Raw genomic sequence first — 25,904 nt, forward strand, 5'->3', positions numbered from 1 at the left:
GACCCTGGCAACTGCTCTTTGGCAAAGCTGAATGGGAAACCCTGAGCAGATTGTCTCCAGGGGATGTGACCTTCAGCTTCAAGTGCTTTTGAATGTGTGCTTGAATGGGCCCCCAGAACAGCACAGAGCCCAGCCTAAGGGTCAACTTATTTTTGAGCAAACATTTCATCTCTCCATCCACAATTATTGAATAGCTACAATGAGGCAGATCTTGTACTAGTTACAGGTGATATAGGAGAGAACAAGAGGAAGCTTCTGTCCTTGATGTGCCTATAGTCTAGTGATGGAGAAATAATATTAAAAACTAAGAATGGTGATAAGCACAACTAGCATTTGTGAACAATATTAGGGATCAGATAGGAAAGGGAAATTAAAAGAGGAGAGAACTTCATCTGTTCCCTCTTTGGAAATAAAGTATGAAAAGCATGAGTCTTGGATCTTGAAAGGTCCCAGAGCAGAGTGGTCCAGGATCTAGCCTCTGGTCGGTCCCACTAACTTCCATTAGAGTGGAAGTTCAGCATGGGGCATCATGATGGGCAGACGGAGCAGAACAGACAGGCATCTGGGTCTCTCTCTACTCCACCCTGGTTGGGGATGGAGAAGAATGGGGTGAAATCAGTAGAGAGATTTAGAAAACACATCAGGTCTCCTTCCACTGACCTCTTTCTTGGCTTCTGCATCATGGAGCTATTCCCTTTTCCTTCCCTCAGTCCTCTAACATGGATGATCGGGGCTGGACCTGTCTAGGTATGGAAACATGGTCTCCTGTCTACAAGTCATTGACTAGTCCTGCTGTATCTGGACCAGGGTTGCTGGGGAGACCCTTCCTTCCTTCCTTCCCTCCTTCCCTCCCTCCCTTTCCCCTCCTCTCCCCTCCCACTCCCTTTCTTTTTTGATGGAGTTTTGCTCTTGTTGCCCAGGCTGGAGTGCAATGGTGCAATCTTGGCTTACTGCAACCTCCACCTCCTAGATTCAAGTGATTCTCCTGCCTTAGCCTCCCAAGCAGCTGGGATTACACTGGAATTACAGGCATGCACAACCACGCCCAGCTAATTTTTTGTATTTAGTAGAGAAGTGGTGTCACCATGTTGGTCAGTCTGGTCTTGAATGCTCCTCAGGTAATCTACCTGCCTCGGCCTCCCAAAGTGCTGGGATTACAGGCGTGAACCGCTGCACCCAGCTGCTATATTTTCCAATTCTTCTCTCCTTTCACCATTAATTCCTTTTTTATAGCATTTTAAAAATTATTAGGACAGGCGCAGTGGCTCATGCCTGTAATCCCAGCATTTTGGGAGGCCGAGGCGGGTGGGTCAAGAGGTCAGGAGTTCAAGATCAGCCCGGCCAAGATGGTGAAACCCCATCTCTACTTAAAATGCAAAAATAAAAAAATAAAAAATAAATAAATAAATAAATTAGCCTGGTGTGGTGGCAGTTGCCTGTAATCACAGCTACTCGGGAGGCTAAGGCAGAGAATTGCTTAAACTCGGGAGGTGGAGGATGCAGTGAGCTGAGATCACGCCACTGCACTCCAGCCTGGGTGACAGAGCGAAACTCCGTTCCCCCCCAAAAAAAATATTCAGCAGAACTCTGATGAGTGGCATCAATATCACATGTCCTTATTCTTGTCCTAAGAATCTCAGCAGGGCCAGAGTTATTAGGAGACCCCTTCAGTCCTCACTCACTTGGTGCCTTCCTCACATCTTTCTTCCTCCTTGGGTCCAGTTCTGGATGTTTAGCCCCAAAGGAACCATTATCATTACTGCACACTGGCTGCAGCTCCACTGGGGTGGATGAGAGCTGGGAGCCATCTCAGGCTGAGTGGATGCCTTGACAGCAGGAAAAACAAAAGATGTTCACTGAGACAGTAAATGAGACTGGAATAGAAGCTGGGAAGAAAAGGGGGTGGGAAAGAGAATCTCAGAAACTCAGTTGTCAGGAAAACAAAGGCCCTGCATGGATAATGAGATGACACAATTTATATGGGACCTTTGAACATGGATCTTAGAGTGGGGAGGAACAGGAAGAGGGCAGAGGGGTAATCTCAGCTTGGAGAGTAGACAGGCAACTGGACCCAGGGCTAAAGGGTGCTCATCACTCAGTGACCACAAATCTCCATCTGGTTTGACCTTAAAATTAATCTGGATGCAGCAATAGAAGGTAAAGCCCTCCCAGCCAGAGGGCTCAGGCTGGGACTGGCTGAATTCTCACAGCTCACACTGCAACATTGATGGTCTCTTTCCATTTATACCAGGGATCGAGACAGCAGGAATGTGTCTGTGTCAGCAGAGGGCACTCCTTACTAACAGGCTGGGCTTTCTCTGAAAGACTGGGCTAATGAAGGAAGGCTCAGCCTCAATCAGGAAGAACCAAATTAGCCCTTCTTCACAGCCAGAGGGGTCCTGGCTGCCTTACGCAGAGCTGGAACAACAGCCACCTGTGTGGTGCTACTGGCAGGACTGCCTGATGCTGGAAGAGCAGCTGACGTGGGTTCTTGTCTGCCGGCGTGTCATTCATCCTCTGAATATTTATTGAGTGCTGAGTGTGTTAGCACTCTTCTAGGGCTGGGGACACAGAAGAGATGAATGAGGAGGCAGTATTTTCTGGTGATTAAGAGAGTGTGACCTGGAATATTCTGCCTGGGCTAGAGTCACAGGTTTGCTGCTTCCTGTGTAAACCTGGGCAATGGACTTAAGTTCCCTGATCTGCACTGTCTTCATATATAAGATGACAAAGATGATAAAAACACTGTCTCAGGATTATTCTGAGGGTTAAATAAATTAATGCAAATAAAGTGCCTTGAACACTTCCTGGCATATGTTAAGTTCTCATTAATGCTGGCTACTATTCTTTTCCCATGAAGGGCATATGAGAGTTGGTCAACAAATATCTGCTGGGATTCTGCTATATTCCAGGACCTCTGTCAGGTGCTGGGGATGGTGTGGTGAAGGCAGATGTGACAGTACCTATATGGAGCTTACAATCCAGATGATTGATTAGAAAGTATCCTAAATGCTGGAAAGCACTTTGGGATGTTACAGGAGCTACTGTTGGCTCTGCTCCCCCAAAACAATGTGAGCTTGGGACAGTCAATTCATCTCTCTGGCCTTCACTTTCTTCATCTAGAGAGGGAAGGGTCCTTGATGGTGCTATTGCAAGCTGGTAGCCATGGTGATAATAGTACCCTCAGATCCATCTAACAATTCAAAGAGTCCATCATGGGGAGGTTCCACTGACTCACAAGCCCCCGATACATCTTTCTTGCCCCCTCCCCACACGTATCAGTAGGACTTATGGTCTATCATGATGCTTTTGGGGTTAGTGTTGTCTTTCTAACCACAAAGGTGATGATCCTTGACCAAGTTAGTCTCTAAGATTCCTTCCAGCTTCAATATTCAGAGCCCATGAAAACTTCTTCCCTTTGGACCTGCTAGCCGGTCTAGAATCCCCCTTGTTCCTTCTCTGTCAAAACACAATTGTTACTTGCATGGTGACTTCAGTTGAGAAGCTGTGAGTTACTAGATCTTATGGTCATATGGGCCCTCCACCATGGCACGTGCTGGGGGAGGACAGTTTCACAATAGAGGACCCTTGGGTCCTGGCTGTCAGAGCCCAGCTAAGGATGAGACTGGGAGTCTGTTTCTGAATAACAAGTGAACAATCAGTTGCACATAGAAAACCTTGAATGGGCAATGACAGCCTGGCTGCTGTTTTCAGAATTTCTGGTTGATTTGATCCTTGTCTGACTTGAAAACCATACTTCTCTCTGAATCATCCTCCTGAAGCAGAACAAAGCTCTGCAATGACATTTGTGTAAAAAAAAAGTGAGGTAGGAAAATGGTCTTGTTGAGTCTTGTTATGGAAAAGACATCTGGTATCTCCCCTTCACTCTTGAAGGATGTATATAAGAGGTCAATTCTTCCAAAGATTTGTCACACACCTGATAGGTCAATTGCTTTGTTTAAATACAGGATGTAAAAATTAATTCTCTGGGATTTCTGACTCTTCTTGATTATGGAAAGGGGACTGTGGTGCCCACTGTTTGCTGCCCTATCCCAAAAGCTGCCTTATCCCAAAACTGTTCTGCTGTTTGAGTCCGATGCCTGACTGCCCAGCAAGTCAGGGAATCTTCCAAGTGTGTGTTGTGCTAGCGCCTTCCTCCCACAGATGAAACATGGGTTAACGTGGGTTAGTGTATGAAGACTATAATGGGGTCTCGTGGACTCTGCAGTGCCAGCCTAGGCATGGGAAAAGTATGGAGTGTGGGAAGTCTCTCTTCTATGTTCCCAACCTCCTCATCAGTTTGTTTACCCTTCAGATGCTCCTTCATACACCCACCAACAGGATTGTCATAAAATAAGATTAAGCAACCTCAGTGGCTTCCTGGCACTAACAAAATAACTCCTTGCTGAAGCATTCAGTGCCCTTTACAGTCAAGGTGCAATGTTCCAGTGTCTCTTTCAAGCCATTCTAGTGCTTCTATATCAATTTGCTCACTAATCTCTAAACACATTGTGATGTCTCATATGCCTGTGGCTTTTCTCCTGCCCATCCAAAGTGGTAATATCCTGTTCCTGTATGCCATAGACTGAACTTTTCTTAAGCTGCCCAATTAAAAATGTACCTTTTGGGGAGGCTAGAGAGAGCAGTGGTTATCAGTGTGGGGAACAGGCCTGAGTGTGAACCCCAGCCCCATCATCTTGGGTTGGGAGACTTTGAACAGGTTTCCTGTTTCTGACTTTATAAAAGGGAGAGAACATTATCATCCTTAGAGGGTAGTTCTGAGGATTAAATATTAATATGATAATGCTTGTAAAGTTGCACAGTTCACTGTAGGCACATAGCAAGCCCTAAGAGAGCTATTCTTAGTAATTTTGTAGAGCCTTGTCTTAGTCTGTTCAGGCTGCTATAACAAACTTCCATTGAGTGCGTGGCTTATATACAACAAACATTTATATCTTACCGTTCCAGAGACTGAGAAGGCCAAGATCAAGGTGCTAGCAGATTCCATGTCTGGTGAGGGCCTGCTTTCTGATTCATAGACAACCATTTTCTTGCTGTGTCCTTACCTAGTGAACAGGAGAAGAGAACTCTGTGGGATCTCTTTTATAAAGTTACTAATACCATTCATGAGGGCTCCACCTTGATGACCTAAACAACTTCCGAAGGCCCCATTCCCTGATACTGTCACTTCAGGGGTTAGAATTTCAACATACAAATTTAGGGGAAACACAAACATTCAATCTATAGCGAACTTCAATAAAACTTACCATCTATAATGATAGACTGTACCTCCATCATAGCAGTAAATGTATTGTTCAAAGAGGACTCTACATATGTGTCTCATACAAATTTCTGCAATTTCCTCAGAGTAAAGGACTATGTCTGATTAATCTTTCTCCCACTATGCCTTATGTCAAGCATATTATATAATAGAGGTTTAGTAACAACTGCCACAAAGGATTTATGGTTGATAGATCAGTTCTGAACATCCCAGCGGAAGTTTAGCACTGTTCCACCAGCACTGAAAATATTGCTTTCCCTTTGGGTGTCCATTCAGGTGCAGTTTGCTTGCAGAATTATGAGGAGCAAAGATCTGTTTAAGAAAGCCTTTCTTTCTCTGTTTGCACAGGAAGAGGGCAGGTCTACTCAAGGGAGCTCTGAGGTGTCTGAGACCACAGTCAGACTCAACTCTCTGATCTCCTGAGAGAGAGCTTCACCCTCTATGTTGGTGAGAACACTTTTCTAGGAGTGACAATGGTAAAGGAAAGTGGGGAGAAATGTGACGAAGGAAAATTATGAGAGCCTACAATAAGGAGGTAATGATAGATGCTGTTCTTACTGACTGGCAGTAAAGAAAGGGAAGTGAGAGAATGTTGAAATCTATGACAGAAATAGGACATGAGGAAAGGAACTAGTTCTGTGGAAGAAGAGGTTTTTGATTTTTGATGGATTGAGTTGAAGTAACCATGGAATAGAAATCTCTAGTAGTGGAAAAGTTTTTAAACCTGAAGCTCAGGATGGAGATCTGATAAGCAGCATGCATTGTGACTACAGATAACAATTGTATTGCATACTTGAAATTTGATAAAAGGGTAGCTCTTAAGTGTTCTAACCACAAAAAAAAAGAAGAAAAAAATGTGACATAATATGTTAACTACTTTCATTTGATTACTGTTTGATGGTGATTATTTCACAATGTACATGTATATTAAAACATCAAGTTGCCCACCTTCAATACACACAATTTTTATTTATCAATATACTTTGATAAAGCCGTTTTTAAAAAAACCAACCTGGAGCCCAGAAGAGGAGATACAGATTTTTGAATTATTTTATTGGAAGCCATATTTAAACCTTTGATGGTGATGTGATTCTTGGGAGTAGAAAAGTTAGAGGGAAGAATAAAGTCCTGAGAAGCACTTAATGCAAAGGGAGAAAGAAGCCCAAGGAGGACAGAGCTCTGAGGGTGGGGAGCAAATGTGAGGTCAGAGTGAGATTGAGCGCTGACTGTGGGAGCTGGGGAGAAAAGTCACTAGGAAAATTGAGGATGCAAACTAAGTCAATTGCTGCAGAGAAGGAAAGCATGGGGCCTGTATCAGACTCCTGTAGTCAGATGTTAGGTGCTCATGAGAAAGCTTTAAATTGGCCAAAGAAGATATAATAGAAGAGGCCTGTTATGGGCTGAGTTTTATGCTCCCAAAATTCATGTGTTGAAGTCCTAATCCCCCACTTTCTTAGAATGCAACTGTATTTGGGGATAAGGTCTTTAAAGAGGTGGTTAAGTTAAAATGAGGTCATTAAAGTGGGCCCTAATACAATATGATTGGTATCTTGATAAAAAGAGGAGATTAAGACACAGACACCCACAGAGGGAAGACCATGTAAAGACACTGGGAGAAGGTGACTATCAACAAGCCAAAAAGAGAGGCCTCTGAAGAAACTGTCAACCTAAGTAACAAATATAGAGAGACCTCTAAAAGTACTGAGTTTAGTGAGGGGAAGCATTGCAATGTGGAACACGTGTGCCATAGTAAACTATGGGCGTATTTGAGGAGGTTGAGGCAAGGGGAGGCTTTTAAAGGCAAAAGGAGGAGTACACATACATCACAGGAGCTGACACCAGTTCATTAGTGGAGACAGTGTGTCAGGCAAGTGTTCCTGTGCATCTCACTGGCTGTCCTTGTGACTCACGTAGCAAGTTGCAGTTTAGAAAGTCCTTACCAAAAGCTCTGTGACAGGTATGTATGCATAAGAGCCCTCCAGAGAGTCTTTGTGCTAGTTCTTATCATAGATGTGTGTGTGAAGGCCTTCCGTTCCTAAACTCTTGACTTTTTGTTTGGGTGACCTAAGTGACTTCATCTTGATATTGACAACTTTCACAAAACCAACCCTGCCAACATCTTGACCTTGAACTTTCACTCTCCAGAATTGTGAGAAAAAAAATTTGTATTGTTTAAGCCAGCCTATCCATGGTGCTTTGTTATGGCAGCTCTAGCAATTAGAAAAAACACCAAACATAATTTACCCATCATTTTTATTCTGGGATCCAAACAAAATAGGAATATCAGTAGCAGAGAGGAAGATCATAATGAACATGGCCACATTTCTTCACGGGGGCAGCAATCAATGCAGGGGGCCTGTAAGACTAAGGCTGTAGTTTTCAGTTTGTCTGAATACTGTAATAACCTGAGGGTTAATGTGAAGGAAAAAATCTTGATGTCCCGGCATCACCCCAGACTCCTAGAGAATTTGGAAGTAGAACCCCGATATCAGGACTTCAGAAAACTCCTCAGGTGATTCCAATGTGCAGCAAAATGGAGAACCAACAATTTAAAGAAAAATCCATCCACCAAAGGCCAGAGGAAACAGAGTTTCTGAAAGTCCATCGGGCAGCAAAGGCCCAGCCACATTGGGAAGTCCACAAGGAACAGAAGCCTATGAGATGCAGACTTCTAAGGGCTCTTTGGGTGGGCTTGAGGACTGCACACAGAAGACCATGGCTTGGTCTTGCGTGATACAGGATGTGCTCCTTTTGTTGTTCCCCAGAATGTGGTGAAGTCCTGAGAAGTTGTCAGGAGGAAAGGACATGAGGTATGGATCCAGCAATAAAGATATTATTCAATCTTTGCTACCCTCTAAGAGAGCCAAAAATTTGTGGAAAAGAAAGGGAACAAATACTTAGTAAGGGAAGTTTATGTGTTTACATTTAAGTCCATCTCCCATTCAACAAAACAGGAATTAATACGCCCATGTCATAAAAGAGGAAGCTGAGGGGCTCTGCAAGATTTGTACATTTTCCTAAAGACATATATCTGGCAGAGTTGTATTTTGAACCCAAGTCTATCTGACTACAATATTTCATGATATTGCCATCACATCGTGCTTTCTCCCAATGAAAGTATGAGTGGAGGTAGTGTAGGATAGGAAGCGTGCTGGACTTTTATTGTGTCATTTTAGCTAAACTGGAACTACATTTCCTAGAATTCCCTTCCCTGCATGGTTCCAAATTTCTATGGGCCACAAGAGACATTTTTAGAAGGTAGAAGTGATGTGGCAGCCATGTTCTTGTTTTTCCTGGAGAGTCCTCAACACCCAAGGCCCTGTTGCAGCTGACTCTTATAGCTTACTGTGCTCACTGTGCTGGCATGGGGTAGCAGCCTGCAGCGACTCAAGCTTTCTGCAGGGTCTTGTTCAGCTTCTCTGACTCCTGGCCTCATTCATGTTTCGCTTAGTAGTGAAAGGTGCCACGTTCATCCTCATCATTGATGAGGACATCCTCATTGTCCTCATTGATAAGCAGGACATCCTCATCCTTGAGGTTGTCACCTGGAGATGCTGAGAGACTAATGCAGGTTCCAGCTCATGCTCATGAGTTCCATTCATTCTTGCAGGTTCCAGGTTATCCTTGCTTTTCCCAAATGCCTGCCCTGTGGACTTCAGGCTGCCACACCAGACACAGAAGAAACAGCCTTCTGTAGACTGTTTAACTATTTCTCACAATTGTGTAATGCCAAATCCCTACAATAAATCCCTTATTATTTATATTGCCTAGTAGGTCTGTTTCTTTTATTGAAATCTGACTGACATAGGGAAGCATGACTAGGGAAACTTTTTTTTTTTTTTGAGACAGTCTTGCTTGATCATCCAGGCTGGAGTGCAGTGGCACAGTCAGCCCACTGCAGCCTCAGCTTCCCAGGCTTAAAGGATCCTTTTGGAAACTTTGTTAGGACACAAAGTAGAGCTACCATGCTGAGAAATTCTGTTCCTGGATATCCCACAGGCAGGTAGCTCATCAGAAACACTGTTACATATCTGGAATCAAAAAGCAGTTTTGAACCATGAGGTTGGAAAGTATGTTTCAGCTCAGTGGCTTATGGCCCATGACAGGTGAGCAGCCAATCAGTGACAAAGAGTGCCACCACCTCACTGTGCTGGGTCCTGGGGCCATCGTCAGCCTCACAGGAATGGTTTTCAGAATGCTCTGTACTCAGAAAGAGGTTGAAGGATGCTTCTCTTCCAGAGGGGGCTGAGTCCAAGGGGACATCCCTGTGATAAGAGTGGTTCAGGGGCCAGGCACTGTGGCTCACACCTGTAATCCTAGCACTTTGGAAGGTTGTGGCAAGTAAACTGCCTGAGCTCAGGAGTTCAAGACCACCCTGGACAACATAGCGAAACCCCAGCTCTACTAAAATACAAAACATTAGCCTGGCATGGTGGCGGGAGCCTGTAATCCCAGCTATTTGGGAGGCTGAGGCACGAGAATCACTTGAGCCCAGGAGGTGGAGGTTGCAGTGAGCCAAGACCTCACCACTGCACTCCAGCCTGGGCAACAGGGCAAGACTCTGTCTCCAAAAGTAAAAATAAAATTTAAAAAAATGGTTCAGGATTGGGAGATCCTTTTCAGGCCTCACAGTGAAGCTCCATTTCCCCCATGTCAGTCTGGACCCCAGGAGCTCTGAGAGTGGGGAGACAGTTAGACACCGGGAATGACAGAGAAAATGGGACTGTCAGAGAAGGCCCCTGCTGCTTCCACAGTCCTCCCATCTGTCCATCTACTCAAGGAGGCTAGAACAGGTAACAGCCCATTCTCATATCTAACATCCCCATATTCCTGATCTTACATTCAGAAGAATCACCCCCAGAGCTGTTCTGAAGAATTTTAAGCAACGTTCCATACACCTGTCCTGAATCCTCAGTTCCCATAAGTTCCTCATGGCTATCCTTCTAGGACCCTGTAGTACCTTCATCATCACCACCACCAAAAGCAATAGCAACACTGTGGAGCTGGCAAATTATCTCCCAGGCTCTGCCACATAAAGTGGCTAACTGTGCTCCATAGGGTTGGCTTCTGGGTCCTCCTTGAAACATTCTCATGATGCCTCTGGGGATATTGACCATACTTTGAGATTTGCTGGTTGAGATGAATGAAGGTAAATATCCTTCTCATATTGATATTTACCTGCCCGTTAAACATACAGCCTTGGCTGTTCGCAGCTGAACAGCATCACCCCCACTCACAACAGAGGTCATCTGTTTACTCTCTGGGAATGTCTAGTGCTCTTTTCCAAACCATCCCTGTGCCTTCTCTGTATCAGGAGAATGTGGTGTCCCCTCGGACCTTAGACACCAAGGAGCCAAAGAAGAGCATTATTCAATCACTCACCCTACTCTAGGGAGGGAAATGGGCTGGGACTCATGGTCAATGTAAATACAGGGACCCCTGAGTGAACACAAGATATCACAGGCTGGGTTTCCAGGAAGGCGGATGCTGAGATAGAAATGAACATGTAGGAAATCTATTATGGAGTGATCTCTGTATCAAAAACTCTCAAAAGGAAGGAAACAACTTTGTACAGAAGGAGAAGCTGGGCTTTGATGCCATCTCCACAAAAGTCTCAGCCAGCCCTATAGACACCCTGAGTCTAGGATGATCTTTCAAAGTGGTCCTGGGTTGAGATTTAGGGGCCCTGCCTTCATACCCTAGTGTGGACAGCCACTGGATACAATGCTCTGGAAAGGGAGGATGACCCTGGATGGAGTGGCCAAAGCCTTTCCCAAGAGGGCTAATAACAGGATTATCTGCTGGCAGCAATTCTAACAGCTGGGGGAATAAGTCCATTCCTGACAGGGGATCTGGGTGGTGCATCACAGAATCCATTATGTAAAATAGGAGTCAATTTTGAACATATTTCTGTGGAGGAGGGCAAAATCCCTGCCTCTTCATGCAGGAGCATGTGGCCTCCAGATGCAGATCACTTTGGGAACTCAGAAAGGTTAGGGTGGGCGAATCCTGACATGTCATAGGGCAGGTGCTTGGGGGCTCACTGGGTAGCTCTGAGGGAGGTTACTGGAGGATATTAACCCTGACTTAAAGATCACTACCGAAGATCATAAATCCCCCTTTCTTCTCGTGTACAGACTTATCTCAAGCGTAATGATTTCCCTGACACTGACTTCTCTCTGCTCCAGCCCATACTAATCTCTCTCTTTTGCACTGTTCCAGGTTTGTAGACCATGTTTCCCAGTTGTTTATTAGTTTTGTGTCAGAAGAGATCAGTTCACTTACCCTACTGACTTACCCTACAACCTCTATGGCTAGCTGATGGGCACCCCATAATTACTAGTTAAATATTTGGTGGTTTTACCGACTGGAAGAAGAAGGATATAGAGATGTAGAGGCCTTATAAAGCTTGGGATTTATGGAATATCACGATAACCATCCCAGTTCTCTGCACCATTGGGAAATGGAGGAGACCAGGATGACTGATGGACCTAGCTGCTTTCAAGAGGAACCCTGTTTCTAGGAACAAAATAGAAAAGAAGAAACAAATATCTGTCCCCTTCCCTTCTGCTTAGCCCTCAAACTGGCAGACAGGTCCCTCTGACACTCATTATTTACTTGAATCTGGGGTTGTTGACTTTCTTCCTATACCCTGTGACCTTCGTATTCTCCCTCTGACATCAGTACACACAGAGCCTTTAATTTTTTTCTGTCTCCAGAGTGTGAAGCTCTTGGACTTGCATCAGCTTTGCTCTAAGACCTCTGCCATTTCTAAACAAGGCAAAATGAAGCTGGGTCTCTCATATCTGGAAGAATTTGGTCCCTGAGCTCTCCTCCATGGGATACTAGCATCTGGCTTTTGGGACAGAAGGTCGAATAAGCTCTAGGGATGATTCAAACAAGTTTCCCAGGGCAATGAGCTCAAATTTCTAGTAAGAATTGCATTGTGTCCTCAGCACTAGAGCATGGGACATACAGCCCTTGGGACACAAAGACCCATGGCTCACATATCTTTTTAGGAGACTAATCTGGGAGAGTGCTAATCAAAGAGATTTCTCTTGTCAGCACCTTCTCTTTCTCTATAAACCAGTCCACTCCCTCTTCCAGCCCAGGCCCATGAAGAGAGTTAGCCTTGCCCTAAGCTTTTAGCCTCATTGTTTAGAAGGTGTTGAGATTCTGAGATGTCCTGTAGTGGTACCTGAGTTTGTCCCTGGAGTCTGTGATTGACTTGTCAAAGCCTGAGGTTTTTTTTTTTTTTTTTTTTTTTTTACTAAAATAAAAACTCTTTCTTTCATCTTAAGGAAGTCAGGGTAGTTCATAACTTTTCCTCCTTACCCAAGCCTCCAGGTATCACAGAGCTGTGGTGTCTCCATCAGTGACAGACTGTGTGGCCCTGAGATCAATCTGTTCACTTTTTTCAAGTTCCTCTAATTTGAGTCTATAGGAGAAGAAGCCACAGCCCTAAATGTGCCTGAAGATGTTCTGCTTCCACATTAGCCACAGGAACCATCTGCCTGACCACTTCTCTGTCTGGAGACCCATCTGCCTGACCACTTTTCATGGGATGCCACAACTCCCATGGAAACTTATGCTTTTCCCTCTCCAAGCTCATTCTTCATTCAGAAGTGGGGTTTTTCTTAAATTGAGTTTCCTCTTTTACTTGGAGAAACAGGCAAATATGCAGGGTTCTTAAGGTACTAATCTGCATTCTCTAGTAAAACTCACTTGAATTCTATTTGAAAGAGATTCTTTATTCCATCATCCCTCCCATTCCTCACTGTCCCAACATATTCTCTTTTATTTAGGGGAGAGAAATTCTTTGCATGTCGCATTGACCCTGGGCTTCTTTGCCCTCAGATCCATTTTCCACCTTGCCCTTGCTCTGCTCTTTGTCACAGGGGATAATAAAGGAGTGTTTCTGTGCATGCCAACATTTTAGTTTACTAAGTCAAATAACACCACTTCATGATAGGCAGCTAAGGTCACATGCAACTTTGTGGCCCATGGTCAAGGGTTCAGTCTCTCTTAGGGCTTAGTAGCAAGTCAGAAGCTAGTTTTCAAAAGGAGACTAGTTATCTACAAAGGTGGATGTGGCTTTGTTACAAAACGTGTCCTTCACACTGGGAAATATGTTTTGACATGTCTAAGAACCCTGGACCACCAGAAAATTTCACCAAAATGGGATTTATTTACCACCCTCTGGCATATATATGTCCTACCAAGATGTCTAGAGTTGCTGCTTTGTGCTCAATTGGTCGAATCAGTATGATGTCATTGATCTAATGGATGAGTGTGTGATGTCCTATGAAGAAGAGAAACTGATCAAGGTCTTTGTGATTCTATGACAGAGGGCTGAAAAGCTGATATAGCTCAAAGTTAGGACAATAAAGTGTATTGTAAATGCTTCTGGTGGTCTCAATTAACAGGAATTGAGGTTAAAAAAAAGGCATTTTCCAGGTCAAAAGCTGCACGGTGAGTGCTAGTAGCAAGATGATTTGCTCTGTCAAACAAAACCACATCTGGAGCAGCCACTGCAATTGCTGTTCTTCAAAATACACCTGTCATTTGCACAAACCAAATAAGTGAGTTGAATGGAGGATGTGATAGGAATCTCTCCCTGTGTTCTTTCAAATTAATCTATAAATGTAGTAAAATCCCAATAAAAAGTTCACCTGAATTTTTTTTTAGCCATTTAATGTACTTACTCTAAAATTTTATAGAATAATAAAAATCTATGAAAGGCCATATTAACTTTGATAAAAAAGAACAAAGAGTGGTTTTATATTATCAGATATTAAGGTAGATCAGAAGTCCAGGGCAATTAAGTCAGTACAATGTATGTGCAAGATCAAATAAATAAATCAGTGGAACAGAGTAGAGAGAACATAGACCTTGGGTGCACACACACACACACACACACACACACACACACACACACACACACTTAAGGTTGACATCACAAAATAATGGGGAGTGCATGGCCTGGCCTATTTAGTACATGGTGCTAGATTACTCTAAGGGAAAACAATTTGGACTTATACCTAATATCAAATGTAAAGTTGGACTCCAAAAGATCCAATGCATAAAAAGTAAAACTATAAAATTAAGGGAAGATAACTGAAGAAGATACCATTGTGATTTTGGGGTCAAGAAGGACTAAACAAAACTCTAAAAACAAATGTTAAAAGGAAAAATTGGATGAATTTTATAGTTTAATTTTTTTTTTTTTTGAGACGGAGTCTCACTCTGTCACCAGGCTGGAGTGTAGTGGCACGATCTCAGCTCACTGCAACCTCCACCTCCCGAGTTCAAGTGATTCTCCTGCCTCAGCCTCCCAAGTAGCTGGGACTACAAGTGTGAGCCACCACGCCCGGCTAATTTTTGTATTTTTAGTAGAGACGGGTTTTCATCAGATTGGCCAGGATGGTCTTGAACTCCTGACTTCATGATCTGCCCGCCTTGGCCTCCCAAAGTGCTGGGATTACAGGCGTGAGCCACCGCACCCAGCCTACAGCTTAATTTTTTTTTTTTAATCTGCTCAATAGAAGACACCATGGACAAAGTTGACTGATGGTAGAGTAGGAGGTAATGTGTGCAAAGTCTAAAACAAGCAAGAAACTTATATAGAAAAAGCAGTAGCTCCTATATACCAAATAGGAAAAACTGGAAATGATATTAACAAAATGGGCAAAGGACACAAAACGGTTATTTCATAGAAGAGGAAACTCAAAAGGCTAACAAGCACATGCAAAGATGCTTATGCTTATTGATAATTAGAAAAATGGAAACAAAACACCAATTAGATCTCTGAGATCCCTCTTTATCTCATCTGATTGGCAAAGTTAGAACACTAAAGGGTTGAATGGGATGTGGGGTTAGGGAATGTTTTTTCCCTGTTGGGGGGACTAGTAACTTTGGGGACCACTTGGCATTACTTGTTCCATCAATCACTCTCTCAGGTATATATCCAGAGATATTCTCACACAGGTCTATGGTGTGACATGAAAAAGCAAGTGTCAGTGTTTTTTCATGTAACAAGTTGGGGACAATCTAGATATCCTTCACTGGGATTAGATAAGGGAAGCATGGTGGAATAACCTGCAGAAGTTAGGAGCAATGGGCTAGATGTACACATAACAACATAGATGAGTCAAAACATAGTGCCAAGAGAAAAATGCCCAATAACACATGTAAATTAAAAAGGCTCAAGGAAAATAATACATGTATGTTTATCATCATGAAATGATTGGGAGGCTGGGAAATGGAAATAGTAAGTAAAGACACAAGGAAATAAACTAGAGAGAAAATTCATATGGACCAACAAAGTGAGTGAGCCATGAACTGAGGGATTAACTCTGTGTCTGAGGTTACAAAATGAAGAGTAAAAAAAACAAAACAAAACAAACAAAAAACAAAGGAAGCATTAAGAAGAGAACAGATGACACAGAATAAAAAGTCAAGCACACAATAAAATAAAATAATTTCATATTCAGTACAAAACCAAAACTCAACTCTACATTACGTGTAAGGGGCATATCTTAAAGAAAGTGACTCAGGAAAGTTAAAAGTAAAAGAATGGAAGGCTGAGTGTGGTAGCTCACGCCTGTAATCCTGGCACGTTGGAAGGCTGAGGCAGGTTGATCACATGAGAACAGGAGTTTGAGACCAGCCTGGCCAGCGTGGTGAAACCCCATCTCTAACAACAACAACAAAAAATTAGCCAGGTGTGGTGGTGCATACCTGTAATCCTAGGCTGAGTTGGGAGGATTTCTTGAACCCAGGAGGCAGAGGTTTCAGTGAGCCGAGTTCACACCACTGCACACTCCAGCCTGGGTGACAGAGCAAGACTCTGTCTCTAAAAAAAAAAAAAAAAAAAAAAAAAAGGGCAAAGCCATATAAAGGCAAAAAGCACCAAATGATAGTGGAGGAAGTTAAAACATATGAGAAGGCTCTAGACCTCATAAATCTTTGAAATTGAATATCTTGGCATCAAAATACCCTACACACAGACTGGAGGAAACAGAAACAAAAACAGAAACAAACTCGTGCACAATGACAATAACAAATGACACCTGTAGACCTAGAAGATCCAGTGGATAAAAAATAAGGAAGCATATGATGTGAGTGATATGATTAATAAGCTCCTAATAGATACAGATTGAACAATAGATCCTAGCAACAGAGAATTCACTCTCTTTTCTTTTTTTTTTTTGAGACGGAGTCTCCCTCTGTCGCCCAGGCTGGAGTGCAGTGGCGCCATCTCAGCTCACTGCAAGCTCCGCCTCCCAGGTTCAGCCATTCTCCTGCCTCAGCCTCCCGAGTAGCTGGGACTACAGGTGCCCGCCACCACACCCAGCTAATTTTTTGTATTTTTAGTAGAGATGGGGTTTCACTGCATTAGCCAGGATGGTCTCGATTTCCTGACCTCGTGATCTGCCTGCCTCGGCTTCCCCAAGTGCTGGGATTACGGACATGAGCCACTGCGCCCGGCCGAGAATTCACTTTCTTTTAAGTACTCATGGACCACCTACAAAAACTAACCATATTTTAGGTCACAAAGAAAATGTTTAAAAATCACAAATGCAATGAATTTTTTAAATCACAAAATTAGGGGAAAAGATTATCACCAGGTAATTTAAAAAAAAAATCCCTCTTTAAGGATCAGGAAAAATAACTAATGGGTACTAGACTTAATACCTGGGTAACAAAATAATCTGTACAACAAACACCCATAACACAAGTTTACCTACATAACAAACCTGCACATACACCCCTGAACTTAAAATAAAAGTTAAGAAAAAAAACAAATAAAATAAAAAATAAAAAATACCTCTTTAAATCAACTTTGAAATCAAAGAAGAAAATAAAATTGATGTTGCAGACTGAAAATAGTAATAACCAAAACACTACATATCCAAACCTGAAGGATATGACTAAAATATGTTCTCAGGAAAATTAATGAAACAGTTGGAATGAGTACCAAGAAAAAATGGAAATAAATGAACCCAGTATTAATCTTAAGAACTTACAAAAATATCAACAAAATAATTCAGATGAAGGCAGACATTAATGAGTAAAATAAAAAAACCCTCACAATAAAGAATATGAATAAACTCAAAAGCTTTTCCATGAAAAGGATATTGATATGCCACTGAATAACCTAATCAAGAAAGGAGCGGCAATGAATAAATATACATCTGAACACCTACATTGAATGGATAATTTTCTAGAAAAATATAAATTACTAAATTTTATGTAAGAAGAGACAGTTAAATGAAAAGCATAACAGTCATGAAAAAAATTTAAGCACTGTTAGGGAGCCACACCTCTAAACATATCAGGGCAGATGATTTTGTACTAGCTTTTTTTTTTTTTTGAGACAGAGTCTCACTCTGTCACTCAGGCTGGAGTGCAGTGGAGCAATCTTGGCTCACTGCAACCTCCGCCTCCTGGGTTCAAGCAATTCTCCTGCCTCAGCTTCCCAAGTAGCTGGGATTATAGGCACCCACCACCACACTCAGCTAATTTTTGTATTTTTAGTAGAGACAGGGTTTCACCATGTTGGCCAGGCTGGTCTCAAATACCTGATCTGAAGTGATCTGCCTACCTCGGCCTCCCAATATGCTGGGATTACAGACGTGAGCCACCGCTGCCAGCCTCAGGGTAACTTTTAAAAAATCTTCAAGGGAAATGATAAAATTTAGTAGCATTCAAATTGTTTTTAAGCATAAAGAAACCTTTTAACATAATAAGAAATCAATATAGCATTGATATCAAAGTTTTTCAAAGAAAGAATGAAAGGCTACAGACAAATCCCCATTATAAATATCTGTGTAACCTAATGTAAATGACAAGTTAATGGGTGCAGCACACCAACATGGCACATGTATACATATGTAACAAACCTGCATGTTGTGCACATGTACCCTAGAACTTAAAGCATAATAAATAAATAAATAAACAAACATCTGTGTAAAAGTCTTATATAAGATACTACCAAAGAGAATTCAGCAGGATGTTAATATACATCACAGCCAGGTAGGGTTGAAATAATTATTTATTATTAGGAGATGTTAATGTAATCCACCATATTGTTAAAAGGAAACAAAAATAACACTGGGAAGATGTTTTAAAAATTCAACATGTACCTCTGATTAAACAGTAAATGAGTTTTGATGACTCATAGAGTGTGTTGCATCATGAAGCATGTGGCTTCTACCTTCCCTTAAGTCTGCACTCCCAAAGCTAGTAAAGGGCCTTTTTGAATCAATATTTATCTTCTTGAGAGGGAAGTTTTATATATACACATACATACATATATACATATATGTGCATGTGGTATGTATTTTCTATATCTATGGAATTTCTGTTAATGTTGCATTGTTAAATTGAATAAACACTATAAAATAATATATAGATTACGGTACAATAAATTCAAATATATGTGTTAATATATGCTTATATATTATTTTACTGAAGAATATATAAATGTTATTTTCATTCCTTATATGACCTTCAGGAAGTTTCAGAACATTAACAGCAGTTACTTCTGAGTATTAGAATTTTGGCTGACTTTTATTTTCTTTCTTGTATACCACTTTTTTTCCAATGTGTTTTACCACTGTAATTTTTAAAAAATTGAAAAAATAACTTTTTTAAAACCTAGTTTATTTCCAAGCCATTAAGAAAGGAGATTAAGGCCGGGCGCGGTGGCTCACACCTGTAATCCCAGCACTTTGGGAGGCTGAGGAGGGTGGATCACAAGGTCAGGAGATCGAGAGCATCCTGGCTAACATGGTGAAACCCCGTCTCTACTAAAAATACAAAAAAATTAGCTGGGCATGGTGGCGGGTGCCTGTAGTCCCAGCTACTTGGGAGGCTGAAGCAGGAGAATGGCATGAACCCAGGAGGCAGAGCTTGCAGTGAGCCGAGATTGCGCCACTGCACTCCAGCCTGGGCAACAGAGCGAGACTCCATCTCAAAAAAAAAAAAAAAAAGAAAAAAAGAAAGGAGATTAAATACCCATATTTTCTTTAATTTTGTCTCTTTTATATGTCCACATTTCTACCAGATGTAGGGCCCATCTCGGGTTATTTCTTGCTTGTTCCATCTCAGGCGGCCAAGGAGACAGTAACTGAGATTCCCAGCCAGGCACTTCTCGAAAAGACTAGAAAAGCCTGCTTGGCCAAGATGCCAATGTGGGGGACAATTTCACCAAGCTCAACTTCTTTGGGAGTTGGGTTTTTCTCTTAATGCAGGTGGGGCTAAGACAGTCCTGCAGAGGGAATGAGGGAGCCACAGGTAAAGTCTTAAAGTCCATCTGGGGTTGTGGTGCTCTCCAGGCCTGTGAGGCCAATGAGGATATGGGCCTGCTGATCCCCAGTCTCCAGATCTTCAAAAAGTATTAGGCAAGAATGCTATAGAGAAAAGGGGGAGAGGTGGTAAGGTGGGGATACCCAGTAGAGTACTGTTCAGACAAGCTCATAAGATCTCCTAGGAGAAGAAAAGCCCAGATTAAGGATGGAGCCCGGCCCCAAGCCTCAGACTGGTTCCCCTCATCCGGACCATCCCAAAGCAGCCCAGGGACTTCTTCCCAGACTTTGTTCCACAAGAGGTCTTTACGAGTGTGTTTTGCTTGATTTTGTCCTACTCTGTGAGGAAGTTTGGCTAGATGCTATCCCACTTTTCTGACAAAGATAATAAGCTTTGGAGAAGTTTGCTACCTACATGGCTGGCAAGTCAGGGAGGTAAACCTCTAGCTCTGAACAGTTGACTCCAAATCTTGGATCCTAGCTAGTGCCCAACACTGAGTCAATTTCCTTGAACAAGTCACAGGTTCTTACTAAGTCCTAAAGCTCAGCATTGGCCGAGTGTTTTAGAGACTTTTCTTCTCACCAAGGACCTCTGAAAGGCCACTCATTAGCCCTGGCCCATGGGAATGGAGGGCTCCATGGGAGGCTGGGGCTGGGGCTGCAGTTAGAGAGAGCAGTCAGTCTTACTGGCTTCCACTCCAGCCAAGGCTCTATGGAGGCTTTGGAACCTGCAGTGGTCCCAGAATTTCTTCATTTTACCTCTACCCTTAGGTAGCTCTGTCCTTTACAGCTTGTGGCCTGGCTTTCTTGACAGACTCAGTGTTCTTCCAACTCCTCCTAGTCCCTATTAGAATCCAGAGATTCATTTTGATGAGCAGAGTTGTTTAGGGGAGAGAGCTGAGAAAAGCTGAAGAGATTATAGAACAATATAAGCAGTGTGATCTTGATGAAAATCACTCAAATTGTATAATTCTATGACTTTATAATTATTTTCCTAGCATTATGCCTCAACCCACAGCCACAAAAAATACCAGTGTTTTGTCTTTTGAGATGACAGATAAAGTCTAATAATATGAACATAGATTATAGGAGAGCCCTTTAACTCTGGACCAGCTTAAGTGAAGTAATGGTGTTGCACTGAGAACATTTTTGCGTAGAGTGGTTGAGTGGTTCTGAAGAAGGAAGGGGCAATGGTGAGTAGTAAGGAGAATTGGAAGTGGCTGCACAAGGAAGGATCTTGGAGATGGGCTAGCCCACAAATACCACTCCCCAAGCCCTGCCATTACCCAGCATCACACACTGCTCCTGCATCCTCCTCATGCCCACAGTCAAAGGTCTCAATTTGCTCACATTCAGCGAGTGCCTCTTCTGTCCTATTGCACAGGGCAACCTGAATGAACACAGGTTGGGCATCTTCTGCCAATCTTGAATACAACATGCCGGCAGGTGTGTGCTTGGCTGCTCCACAGCCCAGCTCCCAGCACACCACAGCCACATCCTTCATGTCCCAGCCGTCATCACACACGGTACCTCAGTGACCTTCCTGTTCCACTTCCACTCTTCCTTTGCAGTGGTGAGGACCATTAATCAAACGGACTTTGGTCCGGGGCTCTGCAAACAGAAGGGGTAAGAGCACACTCAGGAATGTACTCTTAAAGTAGCTCCCAGTGTTAAGAGAGGTTGTTTCATGTTGGTGTTGGTGATGTTGTGTGATGTGGGCTTAGGGTACTTGCAAAAGTAAGGAAGTACAGAGCTTCAGATCGTCCCTATCCTAATCACCATTTTACGAGCATCTCGCCCCACCAATGCCCCCCACTCAATGATACCTAAAAAGGAGCCCTTGCTTCCACTCTGACGATAAAGGGACGTGGGGACATAGAGACTTATGGTTTGGTTCTCACGAGCTCAAAAAATCTTAGAAACAGAGAAGGCTAGAATTAGATCTTTCCTAGAGATAGAGACTGAGGCCTAGAGTAGGAAAGGCCTAAGGTCGACTGAGTTATGCATTTTCCTTTTAAAAACTGCTCTGTATGACACTGATGACTTCACCAATGGCAGGCCCATTTTCTCTGGGAAAGGGGGTGGTAGGAGTGGGATGGACACATTTACATGGACTGGTTAATCTCTGACCTCTGCCTGTCTTGTTTTTATGGTTTTAAGCTGGAGTCATTGGAAAGAAACTCTTTTCTCTAGGATCTCTAGCGGAAAGGAGAGATGTAAGCCTAGAGCTATCAGTGGCCAGCTTTGCCTGTCTAAGAATGAAGCTAATGGCAGAAAGCAGAGGAAAGAAGGGAGACAACAAAGACAGAGCCCTTGCATCCACTTGCACACAAAGCCTTGTCCATTCTTGACCCCTCTCACCAACTTTGCTTTTTTTTTTTTTTCCCTCAAGCCAGTTTCTATGGGACTTCTGTCATTTGCAACCAAAATGCCCCATCTCACACAATTACTATGATCACGGCAAAGCCCCTGGGAAAAGGTAGACTTACAGAATTATAGACAATAATGGGAATATGATTCTCAAAAACTAATAGATTAAACAGGACAAATATATATAAGACCCTATAGAGAATGAATAAATCAAGCAACTAGCTTAATTTTATAGAAAAATATATACTGTGTACCTCTAACAGAAAATTCATATTCTTTTCACATTCTATATAGAATATTTATATAAATTGACTATATGTTGTTAGACCATAAAGAAATTCTTAGTCAGTTCCCAAAAAGTAAAAATTATACAGGCCACTTTGAAAAATGTTAAATAAAAGGATAACAAAGAAATTTATGAGAAATTAAGAAAATAAAGGATTAAAAAATCTATTCATAAGAAATTATTTTATAATAGTTATAAATTATAATAATTTACCAGGTTGAAAAACAAATGAAAACATATATTATACACACACTTTAGATATTAAACAAATGAAAATATTCATTAAAACTTTTAGGATAAGGTGAAAGTGTACTTAGAGGAAAACATACAGTTTTAAATGTATTCATTAGAAAACAAAGATGACAAATGAATAAGCATTTCAGGTAAGAAATTAAAGAAAAGGCAACATAAAATAAACTTAAATAAAAAGAAGGAAGAATATACTGAAAGTAAAGGAGAAATAAATGAACCGAAAAACCAAAACCAAATATATTTGAGTGATAAAACAATTATCTATTTGTATAATAAAAATAAATGTAGGTATTTGAAAAGAGCAATATAACAGCTGAACCTCTGGCAAATCTGAAAAGAGAAAAGAGACCAAACAAACAAATTAGAAATGAGAAGGACACAATCACAAACTAGAGGGCTTTAAAAAATTAGATGAAAATACTGTGGTTGACTGGGTGTGGTGGCTCACGCCTGTAATCCTAGCACTTTTGGAGGCCGAGGTGGGTGGATCACTTGAGTTCAGGAGTTCCAGACCAGCCTGACCAACATGGTGAAACCCCATCTCTACTAAAAATACAAAAATTAGCTGGGCGTGGTGGTGCATGCCTGTAGTCCCAGCTACTTGGGAGGCTGAGGTGGAGAATTGCTTGAACCTGGGAGGTGGAGGTTGTAATGAGCCGAGATTGTGCCACTGCATTCCAGCCTGGGTGACAGAGTGACTCCGTCAAAAGAAGAAGAAGGAGGAGGAGGAGGAGGAAAAGAAGAAGAAGAAAATAATACTATGGTCAACATTATGTGACAAATTTGAAAATCTAGAGAAAATGCCCAACTTTTTGAGTGAAAGCATTGTGTTTTAAAAGGGTGAAAAATTTGAAAAAAGCGAATAAAAAAAGATCTGACAATGGAGAGAAAAATACACCAGTGTCAGAAAGTTTTTGGGCTAGTTCCAAAGACTAAACAGCAGATAATTCCAATAGTGTTTTCAATTGTTGCAGAGCACAGAAACTATGGAAACTTCTGAAATTATTCTTATGAGGCTAACCTGTCCCTGAAACCTAAACTAGATGAGTAGAATTTAGAAAAGAAAACTCACTTATAAACAAAATGCTAAAATTTAAAATAAAACATCAGCAAGTTTTATGTAGTTACTACCTGCAATGACTAAGAAGGGTTTATAGGGGAAATTCAAGGATTGTTCTGTATTAGGACATCTATTAATGCAGTTCTCCACAGTAATGGATTAAAGAAAAAAATGTATAGAACAGTCATAATATATTAACATGGTGGCTAAGAGCACAGTTTCTTGATTCTGGCAGCCCCGGCCTAAAGTTCCATCTTTGTACCTATTTGCTATGTAAACTTGGGCAAGTTACTTAATCTAATTTTATTTCCTCATTTGTAAAATGAGAGTTGCTATGGAGATTAAGTGAGATAATTCTAGTAAAATTTTAAATCCCAGAATCTAGTCTGTTCACGGTTTTTTTACCTGTATTTACAAGGGTTAGTTGTATCTCCTCCCTCCCTGGAGCTCTGCATGTGCAAGATACTTCCTTTTTTTTCTCAGGGAAGTCTTCCTCCTTTCTTCTTGCCTTACCGACCTGACTCCCGACGCCGACTTGACCCTAGCACAGTGCCCAACACCCAGTATCTATTTCACACGTTTTACTGGTCCAGTGAAAGAGAACAGGAGAGACCGGGAGTTCGCCAGCAATACTGCTGTTAAGATCAATTACACAAGGCCTGGCGTGGTGGCTCACGCCTGTAATCCCAACACTTTTGGGAGGCCGAGGCTGGTAGATCACCTGAGATCAGGAGTTTGAGACCAGCCTGGCCAACATGACGAAACCCAGTCTCTATTAAAAATACAAAAATTAGCTGGGAATAGTGGTGGGTGCCAGTAATCCCAGCTACTCGGGAGGCTGAGGCAGAGAATAGCTTGAACCCGGGAGGCGGAGATTGCAGTGAGCCGAGATTGCCCCATTGCACTCCAGCCTGGGCGACAGAGCGAGACTCGGTCTCAAAACAAACAAACAAAAGCCAAAACAAAAAAACAAAAAGCAAAACAAACAAACAAAAAACCCAATTACAGGGAGAGCCCTGGAGCATTAAGGCGCTTTCTAGAGGAACTCTGATTCTTCGAGGAACAGAAATTTCCGAAGGAAAGGAAGCAACAGCCATTGCTTGGTATAATTGCAACGAGCTCTCTGGAAGGAGCTGTTTGCCATGTCCCACCTGTGACCTTGAGTGCCACCACTTCACTGCGCCCAGACCCCCAGCCATTGTCGGCCTCACAGGAGTAGTTCCCAGAATGCTCTGCGGCGACCGAGAGGTTGAAGGACGCTCCTCCTCCAGAAGGTGCTGAGGCGTTCCCCAGAGTCACATTTTCATGGTAAAACCAAAACAGAATGGGTGCAGACGCTCTCCTGTCTTCACAGTGAAGCTCCACCACATCGCCAATGAAGGCCAGGGCGCCAGGAGCAATGAAGCTGAGGAGAAGACGCGACACGGGAACTGAGAGAGGCAGTAGGGTCCGTCAGCGAGGCTGGTCCCAACTCACAACCCACCCGGTCCTCGGCTCAGGACGTCCTCGCCTCATAGCACCCCGCCGGCCCTGGACTCTTTCCCACGTCGCACCTCGCACCTCCTGGTCTAACCCTGCAGGGGTGCTTCCGGCAGAGCTGTGCTGGGCTCTGGTGAAGAGCTCGGGATACATGGCCCCGCGTCCACCTTCTCACCCTCCTCTTGCTCTCTGCCACGGCTGCTGCTGCCACCACCACCTCCCCCATCACAAGACTACAGTGCCCATAGGGCCTCTTACCTTCCTCACGCCCTGTTTCTTGTCAGCACCTTGGAGTGTCCTCGCTGCTACAGAAGGAAACTGACCCCAGCGGGGAGCCGCCGGCTCTTGGATTCAGACAACGCCGCTCACCTCTCACAGTGACATTCAGCAGCGCACTCTGGACGGGGCCGTAGCTGTTGTCTGCTGTACAGTTGTATCCTCCTGCATGGCTCTCCCTGATGGCAGGGGGCTCCAGCTCTGCTCTTGGGGAACTCTGAATTTTCCTCTCCAGACTCTCCTGCATGTCCTCTCGGTGCCAGGAGAACGTGGTGTCCCCTGTGCCTTCAGCCACGGAGCAGACAAGGACCAGCGTCTCCCCTTCAACCGCCTGGCCCCCTGAGGGTTGGGTCTCCAGGAGCACCCCAGACACAGGGATCCCTATGTAAAAATGAGACCACAGGTGGGGGCCAGGTGTGAAGGAGGGCAGGGCTGGGTGGAAGCCGGTATCACCTGTTGGGCATTAAGGCAAGTGGGGTTGGTGGAACTAAATATTTGGGTAGAGGGTCCGCCTCACTTGCCTGAGTGTTTTTAATAGCGAGAGAGCACGCTGAGGAACATTACACAGGACCACCTTGCTGTTTAATA

The 25,904-nt window shown here is 43.0% G+C and overlaps 1 long non-coding RNA gene across 1 annotated transcript; it reads right to left on the minus strand.

Moving 5' to 3' along the window:
• Positions 1-1,959: 1,959 nt before the first annotated feature.
• LOC100445763 (uncharacterized) lies at positions 1,960-24,790 on the minus strand. Its single transcript, XR_655333.3, has 4 exons — positions 24,713-24,790; positions 20,944-21,204; positions 4,961-5,066; positions 1,960-2,561 (listed from the first exon to the last, which is right to left on the minus strand). It is a non-coding gene; the product is annotated as an uncharacterized LOC100445763 (long non-coding RNA).
• Between the last annotated feature and the right edge of the window lie 1,114 nt (positions 24,791-25,904).

Source organism: Pongo abelii, chromosome 1, assembly GCF_028885655.2.
Source record: "Pongo abelii isolate AG06213 chromosome 1, NHGRI_mPonAbe1-v2.0_pri, whole genome shotgun sequence".
Taxonomy (NCBI): domain Eukaryota; kingdom Metazoa; phylum Chordata; class Mammalia; order Primates; family Hominidae; genus Pongo; species Pongo abelii.